The sequence below is a fragment of the Castanea sativa genome, chromosome 10, assembly GCF_040712315.1.
Source record: "Castanea sativa cultivar Marrone di Chiusa Pesio chromosome 10, ASM4071231v1".
In the NCBI taxonomy this organism is placed as follows: Eukaryota; Viridiplantae; Streptophyta; class Magnoliopsida; order Fagales; family Fagaceae; genus Castanea; species Castanea sativa.
The window spans coordinates 4353236-4366515 of record NC_134022.1 but is presented as its reverse complement, the minus strand read 5'-3'; the positions used below and the strand labels follow the sequence as shown (position 1 = coordinate 4366515).

General features: G+C 33.2%; 1 pseudogene; it reads right to left on the bottom strand.

The window, feature by feature from the left end:
- Window positions 1-1743: 1743 nt before the first annotated feature.
- Window positions 1744-10805, bottom strand: LOC142611892 (ABC transporter E family member 2-like; annotated as a pseudogene).
- Window positions 10806-13280: the final 2475 nt, after the last annotated feature.

The window sequence follows — 13280 nt, the reverse complement described above, 5'->3', positions numbered from 1 at the left end:
GATTAGGAGGAGTTCAATTTCTATAAATGCTCTTTTATAAAGAGGTTATTTTATGTTGTATGTTTTTTAATAAAGTTTATTATTATTTTGCCTATTAGTCTAGTATTCTTGTAGAACGTAATTTTCGTGAAAAAGTTGTAGTAATTGTGTGTTATAAATTCTGTTTCTACACGTCTAGGCTGCATCAGTTAGTATCAAAGCACGGTTAGATTCCTACCATGGCACGAGGATCTTGTAGGGGAAGGCACGTTGCTATAGATAGTGAGTATGAACGCGATGAGATTGCACGCAATACGCAACTAGAGGCATGCTTTCAACGGATGGAAGAGCAGTTTGGAGCGCTAACAAAGCAGCTTGCACGTGCTTCCATATCAAGTCTATCAAAATTAGACAGCGTAAAAGCAACACAATAGATCAAGGATTTTTGAAGCACGTTATAAGAATAAATATGGAATTTTAATGCTTATTTAGCATATAATTCACATTAGATATGCAAAAAAAAACATCACTCACATTTTCCCACCAAAGGTTGAGCTGAGATCAGATATCTCAAATCTCAAAAGCTTTAGCACGCAGCTACAATGCAGTTCCAAATATGAGATAGTATGGACTAATGTTGTAAAAATTTTACTAATTTTTTATCTATCTCTCTTCTTTACTAACTCTTTCTCTCTCTTCTATTTGTCCTCTACCTCTCGTCTTTCTCTTACCTCAACCCCACTCAAACCTCTCGTCCCTCTTTGGTGGTGGTTTGGTACTGTGGGTCATCGACATCAATTGTAGTTGTGGCTTCAGTTCTTTAGGCGGTGGTCCATTTTCTAGTTCTTTCATGGGTCATCAACTGCAGCTGTGGTTGTGGTAATTGCGTGGTTGTGAGTTGCATTGAAGGTGGTTTTGGATGTGCATTGAAGGTGGTTGTGGGTTGCAGTGATTGGGTGGTTTTGGATGTGGATTGCAGTTAGTTTTCTTCATATTTGTGGTTTCTCCACGACCATAACCACCTTGCTCTGCCGCTCTCAGATTGGTGTTTTTTTTTTTTTTTTTTTTTTTTTTTTTGCAATGGGTTTTGATTTGATTTGGGTTTTGTGAAGGCTTGTGGTGTTGGTTGGGTGACGGTGGGTTGAGATTTTGGGGGTAATGGTGGATTTCCGGTGGTGCTAGGTGGCAATTTTGGGTTTTATGGTAGTGGTGGGTTGTAGGTTTATGGTGTGGAATATGAAGACACAGTGATGAAGAGAGAGAGTGATACTGAAATTAATTATTAAAAAAAATAAGAGATGTGATATAGAGAAAATTGTAAAATGATTTGTTAAAAACTGAAATTAATTATTAAAAAAAATAAGAGATGTGATATAGAGAAAATTGTAAAATGATTTGTTAAAGTAGATAAAATGACTTTTTGATGTGCTATATGCTAAATATTTTTAAAAGTGTTGATGCTAGTGCTCTAAGGCCTTTAGCATTAACTATGACACCTTTTGTTTTGCACTTAAATAAATAGACCATTTAACCTTCAACTATAACTTCTAGTTGAGTCTTCTTTCCTAATCAAAATCAAGAGATCATAGATGAGGAAGGGTAGTGTTGAAAAGCCACCAGCTCTAGGCTCACGTTTTTACCTGAGATCATGCCCTCTACATCCAGCTACTCACCCCAACCAATTTTTAGCAACCAAAAATCTTTCTAATTACATTATATAAGTACATATTCAGCAATTCCAGTAAATTTTTCCAAGAGAAAAACTATGGTGGAATTGTTTTAAATATTACCCCAGAAATTACAAAAGTCAAAACATGTAAAGCAATAAATCAATTGACATCATTTTTGCTGTTCCTCAACTAATTAAATACAACCGTTGATGCGATAAAAGAAGGCATACAAATTCACTGACCTAATGTCATACCAAAATTGGTGAACACACTATAGGAGAAAATATAGTAAACTGGCATCAATAAAAAACATGGCCTGAAAACTCATTTTAAGCCCCAAGTACAACATTTTGCCTTCAACGGGCGTAGGACATCTTGTCATTTGTCAACATATTGAGATCCCACTGCTCAAACTGATTCCCACATATCTAAATAGCTCATTGAGAACCCACTGCTCAGACCAATGCACTAAAACTTTGAAATCGAAGCAACTGCAAACCAACAAAATTCCCAATGAATGTTTAGGTGCCAACAGTGTGCATAATAACTTGTATAAGTTTGATATATGAAAGAACCTACATATTTAAAATTGTTAGTCATCCAGGTAATAATAGGACCCAGCAAATTTCTGCTCCCTGTCCTTGGTTGATTCCAGTTTGTTGATTCTAGGGCAGAAATTAGTTGGGTCCCTTCTAAATGTGATATCCAAATGCTGCGAGCAATGCAAAACAATGCATCAGTGGAAGGAAGAGAGAGAGAGAGAGAGAGGTAAACAAGGAAAACAGTTGTGACATTCACAGATAAGAAGAGATTCATCCCAGTCAACAATGACTCTGGAGAATTCGCAATACAATCAAGCGATGGCCTCCCCTCATACACGATAAATCTATATGCCAGATAAGTTGCCATTATAAAATCATGTTCAACCACGAAAGCAGTTTTCTTTGCATGAAGGATAAACCTCTTAACGACTTTTGAAGCAACTACACGCTGCTCAGAATCAAGATATGCACTTGGTTCATCTATCAGATAAATGTCTGCCGGCTACATTAAGTAAAGCCATACATTAGAGCACCTTCAAATAATCAGAAGAGAGCCAAAAAAAAAAAAAAGATTTAGCAGCATTGGAATTCTCCATGTCCAAGAATATCACTTTGTCTAGTAGTACTTACAGAAACTTCTGTAACAATCCCAACAAATGATTATTTGATGAATGATAATAAAAACCTTTATAATGTTGACAACAGAACATATGCAATAGAATTTACCCAAAATTATCTGTGCACAGAAAGCTATAAAATCTATATATGCTTTTACCATACAAGCAAAAGAAATCAAACAAAAAATAATAATGTATAATCAACAATAGACCAACAACCGAAAAACACACAACTGTATACATATTTATTGTACAATAGTTGATAATTCTTTCTTTTAGCGTGAGACTAGACCACAAAAGAGGAACAGAGCAATGTACAAACAAATACGGACTTCAACTAGGGAATTAAAAAAGATGTAGGCTGAAAAATTTAAACCTACCTCACAAAATAAAAATTTTAAGTTCAAACTAGTTACAGATACACTAAAAGAAATCAATACAAACACAATAACCATCACATTTTGGCTTTGCCCAACTATTGGGTCTAGAGCCTACAACATCTCCCTCCACCTTGCTAGTACAAGCAGAGAAGGTGCCATTGGCCAGTCATCATTTTGGCTTTTCCCAACAAAAGTATTATCCAAGTATCTTTATTCCCCAAAATACAACAAATAATGGCACAATTAAGGAATTACACATGGGGGCGCCAGGCACCTAGCATCCATCACAGCAGGAAGGAATCAAGCTTGGTCCAGAAGAAATTCTAAAAAAACTGGTAGGGGAAAAAAAAACAAGAGAAGGCAGTTTACTTAAGTCTATCAACAACTTCAAAATCGAATCAAAGAATGCATCCACCGGAGATGGATGGGATCCAATCAAAATCTAGTTTAGTATGTGATTAACAAGTTTCAAAACTAATTTTTCAGACAAACCTCTGCTAAGGATGGACAAATCTAAATTTTTGACAAATAATCAAAAATATTTTTGAAAAAGAAAAGTACCATATGTTCACAATGGCGAACACGTAGAGCTCAAAAGCACTTACAGGGGCGAAAATGGGCCATTGGCCATAATTCCTCAAGAACATAGTTAGTAGATATTGTTTCGAAAGATTATATAATACTAACATCTTGACTCTTAAAGAGTCGATTTTGAACCTATAAATCGAGCCTTTGAGACTCGATTTTCATGTTCTGAACAGATCTGATGTGGCACTTTTTCACATGGCGGCCACCTAGAAATTGAGTTTCTAAGAGTCGATTTACATGTGAATAATTAAATACTCTATTTATGTTGTCAGTTGCATCCACGTGGACTATAGCTAGATATCGAGTCTTAGAGACTCGGTGTTTAAAAAGTGAAATTGAGTCTCGGAGACTCGATTTGCAATGGTTGGTCCAGTTTAATCCACGTGGTTAGGGCAGCTGCTTTTTGTCCACATTACCTATTTTTCTGGGGTCTGCGGTTTCCCACACCAAATAATCCAGCAGCTCTCTCTCTTCCACTCTCACTCTATCTCTCTCTCACTCTCATATAAAGCTTCAAATAAAACTCACCCCCCATTTACACATCCTCATGTCAGGTAAGGTTTTTACAGCATACACTCTCTCTAGTTGTTAGTTTTTTTTTTTTTTTTGCTGACTAGTTGTTAGTTATATATATGTAATGTTAGGATTTTTTTATGGGTAATTGTTAGTTACATATATGTAATGTTAGGTTTTTTTTATGGGTATGTATCATGAGTTTTTTTGTTTGGTTTGTTATTTTTCTTTATATTTTTGATAGAATGATTTGAAGATTTGTGTGTTTAGTTTTTTTATTTTATTATTTGAGTATGATTAATGATTTTTTTTGTTTAAAAACAAATGGTAATGATTCAGTATATATGCAAATGTGGGGTTTGTATATGCATATGATGTAACAAGTTAGTGTATATATGCTAGGCTTTTTTTTTTTTTTTTAATTTATAAAAAGTAAAAAATATTTAAGATATATTTGTATTGTTAGGCTTTTATTATGACTATTTTTGTTGTTGTTTGGTTTAATATTTTTCATTATTTTTTTGTTAGAATGATTTGAAATTTTGTAGTGGGGGTGAGTTTTGTCTTTAGTTTTTTTATTTGTTTGAGTATGAAATGATAATGATTGAGTGTGTTTGTATGTGATGTGGAGTGAGTATATGCAAATGTGGGGTGTGTTTGATGTAAGAAGTTGTAATTTTTGTACTTTGAGTACATAAAAATATTTTGTAATTGTGTTAAAATATGTCACTAACATATTACCCTTGACTCTAATAGGTTCACAATCTCTGAAGAATATTGACATAAATGTATACTACGGTGGACCCCTTTTCAATCTTGAATAGATTGATGGATTCCCATTTCAAGGGCCGAGTATCGAATGCTATTACATAATGATACATCGTAAGTTGAAGACATTGAATGATTTGAAGATGAAAATCATGAAAGAACTGAGTTTGTGCCCTACTTGTTATGACATAAATATTATTTATCGTTACTCACAAGAGGTTCTTCATGAACGGATAAATTACAAGTACATGGCGATCAAATAAAATAAACATGTAAAGGTCATGTTTAATAGGATCCATAAAATACCCCAAGTAAATGCTGCTAAGTTATACGTAAGTTCCGAGCCGCTCGCAGAAGTTAATGTCAAGGAGTTGCAACAAACAACTACATTTTTGCAATTTACAGCCTTAGATGATGGATGCACTACAATGGCAGGTTACACACTCCCATCAATAGATTATGCTGCCAATACTGGTGAAACACTCCAACCTCAAGAGACATATTTAGGGGTGGAGGACGAAGATCATTTTGCGAATAATGATGAAAATCTCAATGATATGGATGAGTACGAAGAGAGGATTGAGCAAGGTGACTTTGAGAAGGATGTGGATGACCATGAACTTGCTCTTAATTTTGAAGAGGGAAATATGGAGTGCCATGATGAAGGTGACGCGGATGATGATATTGGCGTCCAGCATGTTACAAATACGACCACTGCCTACACACCTCCTGTCGAGTCATTCTCTGCAAATACTTGGAAAAATATGGTTGATCCTTCACGTCTTTAGATACCATTTGTTTCTACTTGGGACTGCTAATCCAACCATATGAATAGAGACTGCTAATCCAACCATATGAGTAGAGACTGCTAAAATCTCACACTGATATCTGATACAATTTGCATGTTCAAACCTGTTTTAAAGTAAGATCTAATCCAATCAACAGGCAAATTTATTTCTCTTTCTATTTGTTACTGTTATTAACTTATTACAGATTTGGATACCTCAGATTGATTTGGATTCAATGAGTGGCAAAGTTTCATGGCCTCTTAGTTTCCTCATGTTAAATTTTCTCAAACATGGCAATCTCAGCACAATCAAATCAATTAGAATACCATGAAAAATTAACAAATAGAAAATTCCTCATGTTAAGTTAACAAATAAAAAAAATTTCTCACATTTTCTTGGGAACCAAACAGAGTACCACACAAAACCACAAACCCACATAAAAAAATCACACAATAAGAAAATCATACCTGAGAGAACTGAGTGAGAGTGGTGAGGGTGCTTGAGAGTGGAGATTGAGTGAGTGAGAGTGGAGAGGGCGAGTGAGAGAGGTGTGGGAGTGAGAGAGGCGCTAGCGTGAGAGGGTGTGTGAGGGTGGAGAGGCGCGAGCGTGAGAATGTGGAGAGGGTGCGAGAGAGGCGTGAGAGGGAGAGTGACAGAGAGTAGAGAGAGGCATGAGAGGAAGAGGTATAGAGAGTGGAGAGAGGCGTGAGAGGGAGAGTGATAGAGAGTAGAGAGAGGCGTGAGAGGAAGAGGTACAGAGAGTGGAGAGAGGCGTGAAAGGGTGAGTGACAGAGTGGAGAGAGAGGTCTGTGCGAGAGGCGTTATTTTTGAAAAAACCCTATAAGAAATCGAGTCTAAAAGACTCGGTTTCTAGATGGCTTCTGCAGATCAACTAGCTTCCATGTGTTGAACACGCCACATACAAATCGATTATTTAAAGGTCGATATATAAATCGACTCTCTAAGGCTCGATTTCCAGGTGGCCCCCACGTGAAAAAGCGCCACATCAGATCTAATCAAACCATAGAAATCGAGTCTCTAAGACTCGATTTATAGGTTCAAAATCGACTCTCTAAGAGTCGAGATGTTAGTATTATATAAACTTTCGAAATAGTAACTACTAACTATATTGTTGAGTAATTATGGCTAATTGCCCATTTTCACCCACTTACAGGCAAATCAAATAGAAATTCTAACAGAGAGTAGAAAATCAAATATAGAAGTACAATGCGTAAACCCCCAAACCCAAGACCAGTCAAACAAAGGGATGGACAAATCTATTGCATTCAAGTAATTGTCTAAGAACATAATAATCAATCATCTCAACCTTAGGAATGAAAGCAATTAAGACTTTTGGGCATAAGTTTTAGGTTTTATTGCCTCAACATACTCTTAACTCCATAGCCTTTTACCTTCAGAAAGCACCTACATTTTTTATAGCAACGGAAAGCAGCTACTTAAAGCTTATAGAAGTTAACTCATAGTCCCAAAAGATTTCCACATTACTTCCTCAGTATTATGTTCAAGGCAGATTAAAAAGCAAAGAGCAAACCATTCATCATTTCAGTGAAAGAATGTAATACCCATGTGATTCTTAAAATTTAAATAATTTTTAAAAAAAAATAAAATTAAATCTTATAAAAATAAAAAAGAAAAGCAAACCAATCATTTTCAAGTGTAATGGTGAATTGGTCGACCATCTTTTCCCTCATTGTCCAGTTGATATGGATCTGCGGTCTATGGTTTTGGGTTTATTTGGAATGAGTTAGGTTACTCCTAGCTTGCTAGCAAGGTTGGTTTGGTCATCATCAAAATGGACATATATGACAAATTGTTCCCCATTGTTAAATTTGGTGCTTTTGGAAGGAAAGAAATAGTAGGTTCTTTGAAGATAATGAGAGATCCATGCCAAACCTCAAGTTATTTTTCTTTAGAACCTTATTGCATTGGTTGTTAGCTTTGAGAAACCAATTATTTTCTTATTTTCTTGATTTACTTGATTTATGTAATTTTTGAACTTGATTTATTGGCCCCTATACACTTCTTGTGTACTAGGGTGTCCATTTTTTTATATCAATAAATTTTATTACTTATAAATAAATAAATCAAACCAATGGGATAAATCACTTTTTTATTAGTTACATGTAATGGGTCTTGAACCCATGACATCACCCACCAATTGCTTCTATAAGGGAGGAGGTGCCATTTGACCTAGAGCTCACTATTTAAAAGAAAGGAAAATATCACCACAACAATAATCAACCCAGAATTGCACTCTCTGGACTACACACTGAGCTTTATAAACTACCCTAAATACAAAGATATTTACTACTAGCAAACTTAAGGCCAGGAAGAACAAATTAATATAGATAAAAATAAAATAAAACAAACAAACAGGAAAAGATACAAACAGCCATAAATGGAATGAGATTGAAGACTGCATTCTTCTGGTCTCTTCGCGAATGGAGCAAGGCCATGAGAATCCTTGTTTGCCCCTGAATTTTCTGATTTCCTAGATATGTTAAATTTATTTAGTACTTAATATAATTGTTGTACTATTGGGTTTTCTCTTATACACATCCGGTGTACCGTGGAGTATTACACGTTCTTTTCACTAATGAAATTGCTTTTACAATTTACACACACATATATATACACATATGTACACCGAAAATCAAGCAAATTGTGGAAACTCATGAACACACAGTCATTTGCAACATCCAGCCTATTTAACCAGATATAGATTAAAATAAATAGCTAAACAACTAATACAAATATTTTGTGCCACTTTTTGTGTTCCACTTCCGCTAATTGTGATATGCCATGTGTCTAGTTTTTTTTTTTTTTTTTTCTATTTTAAAATTTCAATTATTTTATAAGGAAAGTAAAAAAGAATACATGGTAGGTTCTGATTGGTAGAGTATAAAGTGGTACAAAGGGTTGTATTCCTATATAACATAATTCTAGCATGTTGGACAAACATAAGGGATCATAAAAGGAATTCAATCTTGTGTTGCTCATGTAAGAGCAACCGTATCAGTAAGTGTAAAAGGTTCCTTCTATTTTATACTAAAAACCTACTTTTTCAATTTTACACACCCATTTTTACAAAACATACACATCAGTTTATCTATTCTACATATTTATTCAATAAAACATTCATTCTTTTACAATTTTTTTATTATTTCCTCACTCACTACCCCTCTCTCTCACATACCTAACACTACCAAAAAAATACTGAAATATTAAATGCACAAGCTAAAGTAATCGTGCATATATACACAGTTACTGTAAGATTTTTGCATTTATGCACAATTTTACATCCATTGATATGCGTGTTTTTTATATCAAAATGTGCATATCTCAACACTTTTTCTATTTTGCGCTATTTTTCACTTACTGATGCAAGTGCTCTAACTAATAATAACATTTTTTTATAGGTAATAAAATTTTTATTGAAAACAAACATCACGTTCATGATGACGAACACTCTCGACATGAAGAAAATACAAAAGTCTCAAGAGCTACTAATAATAACAATTATTATAATTAACAATAATAATAATAATTAAGTAATACCAACAAATGATAAATCTACATTCATTCTTCAAAAATGAACAATGCATGATTAATACACCGTGGGGATAAATTAACCAATCGACAACATAAAACTACTCAATTATTTTACATTCTAGCACAATTAATAGAAAGTACACATTTTTTTAATTAAAAAATTAAAATTAAAAAAATAAAAACCTTATTACCTTCCCAAGGCATAGGCATAATGCAACTCTTTGCAACTCTCCACCATAAAGATTCACAACTTCTTGATCCATTAATTGTTCAATAAGAAGAGGCTTCTTGCCCGTTTGGATGCATGTTGCATTTTGCAAAGCTGCGTTTTTACGTTTCCTTTCTTTTTTTTTTTCTTCTGCTGCTGTTGCACGTGTCAGGAGGGACAATGGTACTGTTCATGAATAGTAACCATGATTTATTGACTTTTTCGTCCTTTTTGTCACATCTGTGGGTCCTGTGTATTGTTCACGGGACCCACAACTTTACTTTGCAGCCAAGTTTTTTATTAAAAATGGGTCCCACAATACTATTCACACATTTAAAAATTATTTTGCTACAGTGTTTTTAGTTTTCAGCAATAAGTTTTATCCAAACGAACCCTTCATAACATCCAACACAAACTGAGCATGCATGTACGAATCACGTATTTTTTAATGTAGCAAGTGCCGCACAGTGGATGGAAATTTTGGACTGGTCTTCTGGGGCTTGTAAGAAACATTAAACTCAGGAATCTCCACATCAGAACCTTCTACAGAATCAGGTTTCAGTAAACCAGCCTGCAGATTTAGCCAACAGGATAACTCATCCTCTTAAAAAGCAGGAGATCCCAAAATAACTTTTTTTATTTTTATATAAGTAATAAAAATGTATATTCGAAAAACTACCTCATGCAAAACGGTATAAGGCATATCAAAAATTACAGAAAGAGAAAAGAAAAAACAAAGAGAAAACTAATACCTTAAACAGCTGAACATGACAAAGAACACAAAAGTGTACTCTAGAATATTCCCCTACTGGTCTTCCCTTTTTCAATATGATTGGGAATATTTCCTTTGTAAAAAGTTTTGCAAGTTTTAGATTCCGTGTAGCCCCTACCCTTTCTTATTTCCTGTGTAGTCAAAAAAATTGATAGACACATGTCAACTATAGATGATTGCAAATATTAGAATGGTAATTTGATAGACATGTAAAAAAATGTAGTGTTTTAGTTACCAACTCGTGAGCCACCACTTTCACTTATTCTAGACTCTTCTCTTGCAATAGCTCCATTATTTCTAACACTTCCAACTGATTCTTCTCTTGCCATAGCTCCATAGTTTTTAGCAATTCTAGCTGACTCTTCTCTTGCAATAACTCTATAGTCTCTAACACTTCTAGTCAACATTAATGTTGATGGATACTGTGACCTTTTTAGGATTTAGTTTTATTTACTTTCATTTTTGTATTTCATGACTGGTTATGAATTGGTATTTCCTAAGAGGTAGGGGTACTTTTTGGGTGCGGGAATGGTACAATACGGGATACTGCGATACAGAAATTTCTAAAGAATTAGGATATGCTATGACAGGAATACATGTATTAATTAATTGTTAAATATATTTTTATGTATTTTTCAACATTTACTTTTCATATATTTTTAAGTATGTATCAATTTAAGAGCAATAATGGATAATAAAGAAAATCTTTCTTTTTTTTGGTTAGATAGGTAAGAAAAGTTGTATAAAAATTACTACTCCATCAAAGAAATGAAGTAGGCAAAGAAAATAAGTACATGCAACAATGAAAAAGAGAAAACTATATACAAGATGAAAGGGAATCTAAAAAAAATGGAATGGATTCCATAGAAGTAAACCCCCGCGCACGTGACCAATCAAACAAAGATGTCACAAATAAAGCTATGAGCTCGCCAAGCTCACCATTCTCATTTATCATTTTATGAACATCTTGTTTCAATAAAATCCAATATTATGTGCCACAGAAAAATTAGAGAGATAGCCAATATTTTCTTGTACATAGTTTTTGCTTTTGTTTTTGGTAATCTGTGGCTGCTTTATGTTTTTTTGCATAAAGTAGTCATTTAATAAATTTTTTCTTACCTATAAAATAAAAATAAAAATAGAGAGATAGCCATCCTAAAACATCTTCCCTCTTATTTTCCTATAATAACTTCCATCTTACCTAGTAAAAGGGTTTGTTTCAAGTTATATACTGGTATAACTCTTGAGAAGTTATACCACTCAATAACTTTCAATTACAATAGTACTTTTCCAAGTCTACCATTAGAATAACTATTCTTTCTATGCTTACCATGCATGACAAATTTTACTTCAATCCAATATTATTGTTATTAGACTATAAATTAGTAATTTAGCACATTTTTAAAACTAAAAATAATTTAAAAATAGATATACCCCAAATGAAGAAATACCCCCAACACGTTTATTAAAAAATAGACCCAAAATGAATACTTGGTATCAATATGTATATAACATGTGTTTCCAACTGGTTCTTGGTCAATTTTGCTGGCACCCAATACTCTGTATTAAAGTGCCTCCGATGAGATAACATTGTTGTGGGTAGAAACTGATTTATACAAGAGATGAATAAAGAAACTGATGGTAAAACGTCGATCTGTCACAAGAGATGGAAAAAGAACTCTGTTATGTTTGTACAAGAGAAGAACTAAGTCAATATAGGGTAGACTTGGTGTTATTTTTTGACTTCATGAGACAGAGCTGATTAGTTTTTACTCCTTGTATTACTTTGAGAAAATTTATTAGGGAAAGAAAGAAACAAGCACAATTGCACAAGTGTGAATCTCAATCTGAATACATGTGCGTATATATATATATATATATATATATATATATATATATATATATATATATATATATATATATGTATGGACATATGTATATATATAGGTATACATATGTATTTATATACATATGTATATATAGGTATACATATGTATCTTTATATACCTATATATATGTATATATGTACGTACATATGTATATGTGTATATATCAATATTTATATATGTATGTATATATGTATGTGTATATAGGTATACATATGTATACATATACATATGTATCTCTATATACCTATATATATATAATCTATATATGTATGTAAATATGTATATATATATATATACACACACACATATACCGTTATTGAAATTTTTTTTTAGTTGTTGTTCATTGTTATTCATAATGTACATATGTATACATATCTATTTACATACATATGTACATATAAGTATACATATGTATATGTATTGTGTGTGTGTGTATATATATATACACATATGTATTCAGATTGGGATTCTCACTTGTGCAGTTGTGCTTATTTCTTTCTTTCCCTAATAAACTTTCTCAAAGTAATGAAATAAATAAAAACTAATCAGCTCTATCTCGTGAGATCAAGAAATAACACCAAGTCTATTCTATATTGACTGAGTTCTTCTCTTGTACAAATATAATATAGTTCTTTCTCCATCTCTCGTGACAGATCGACGTTTTACTATCAGTTTTTTTCTTCATCTCTTATATAAATCATTTTCTACCCACAGCAATGTTATCTCATTGGAAGCACTTTCATATAGAGTATTGGGTGTCAGCAAAATTGAATAAGAACCGGCTGAAAATATACTGCATATACATACATACATATATATATATATATACACACACACACACACATATGTATTATATACACATGTTATATACATATTGGTACCAAAGATCAATTTTGGGTCTATACACATGTATACATACATACATACATATATATATATATATAGACACACACACATATGTATAGATATAAACACATCTAGACACACACACAC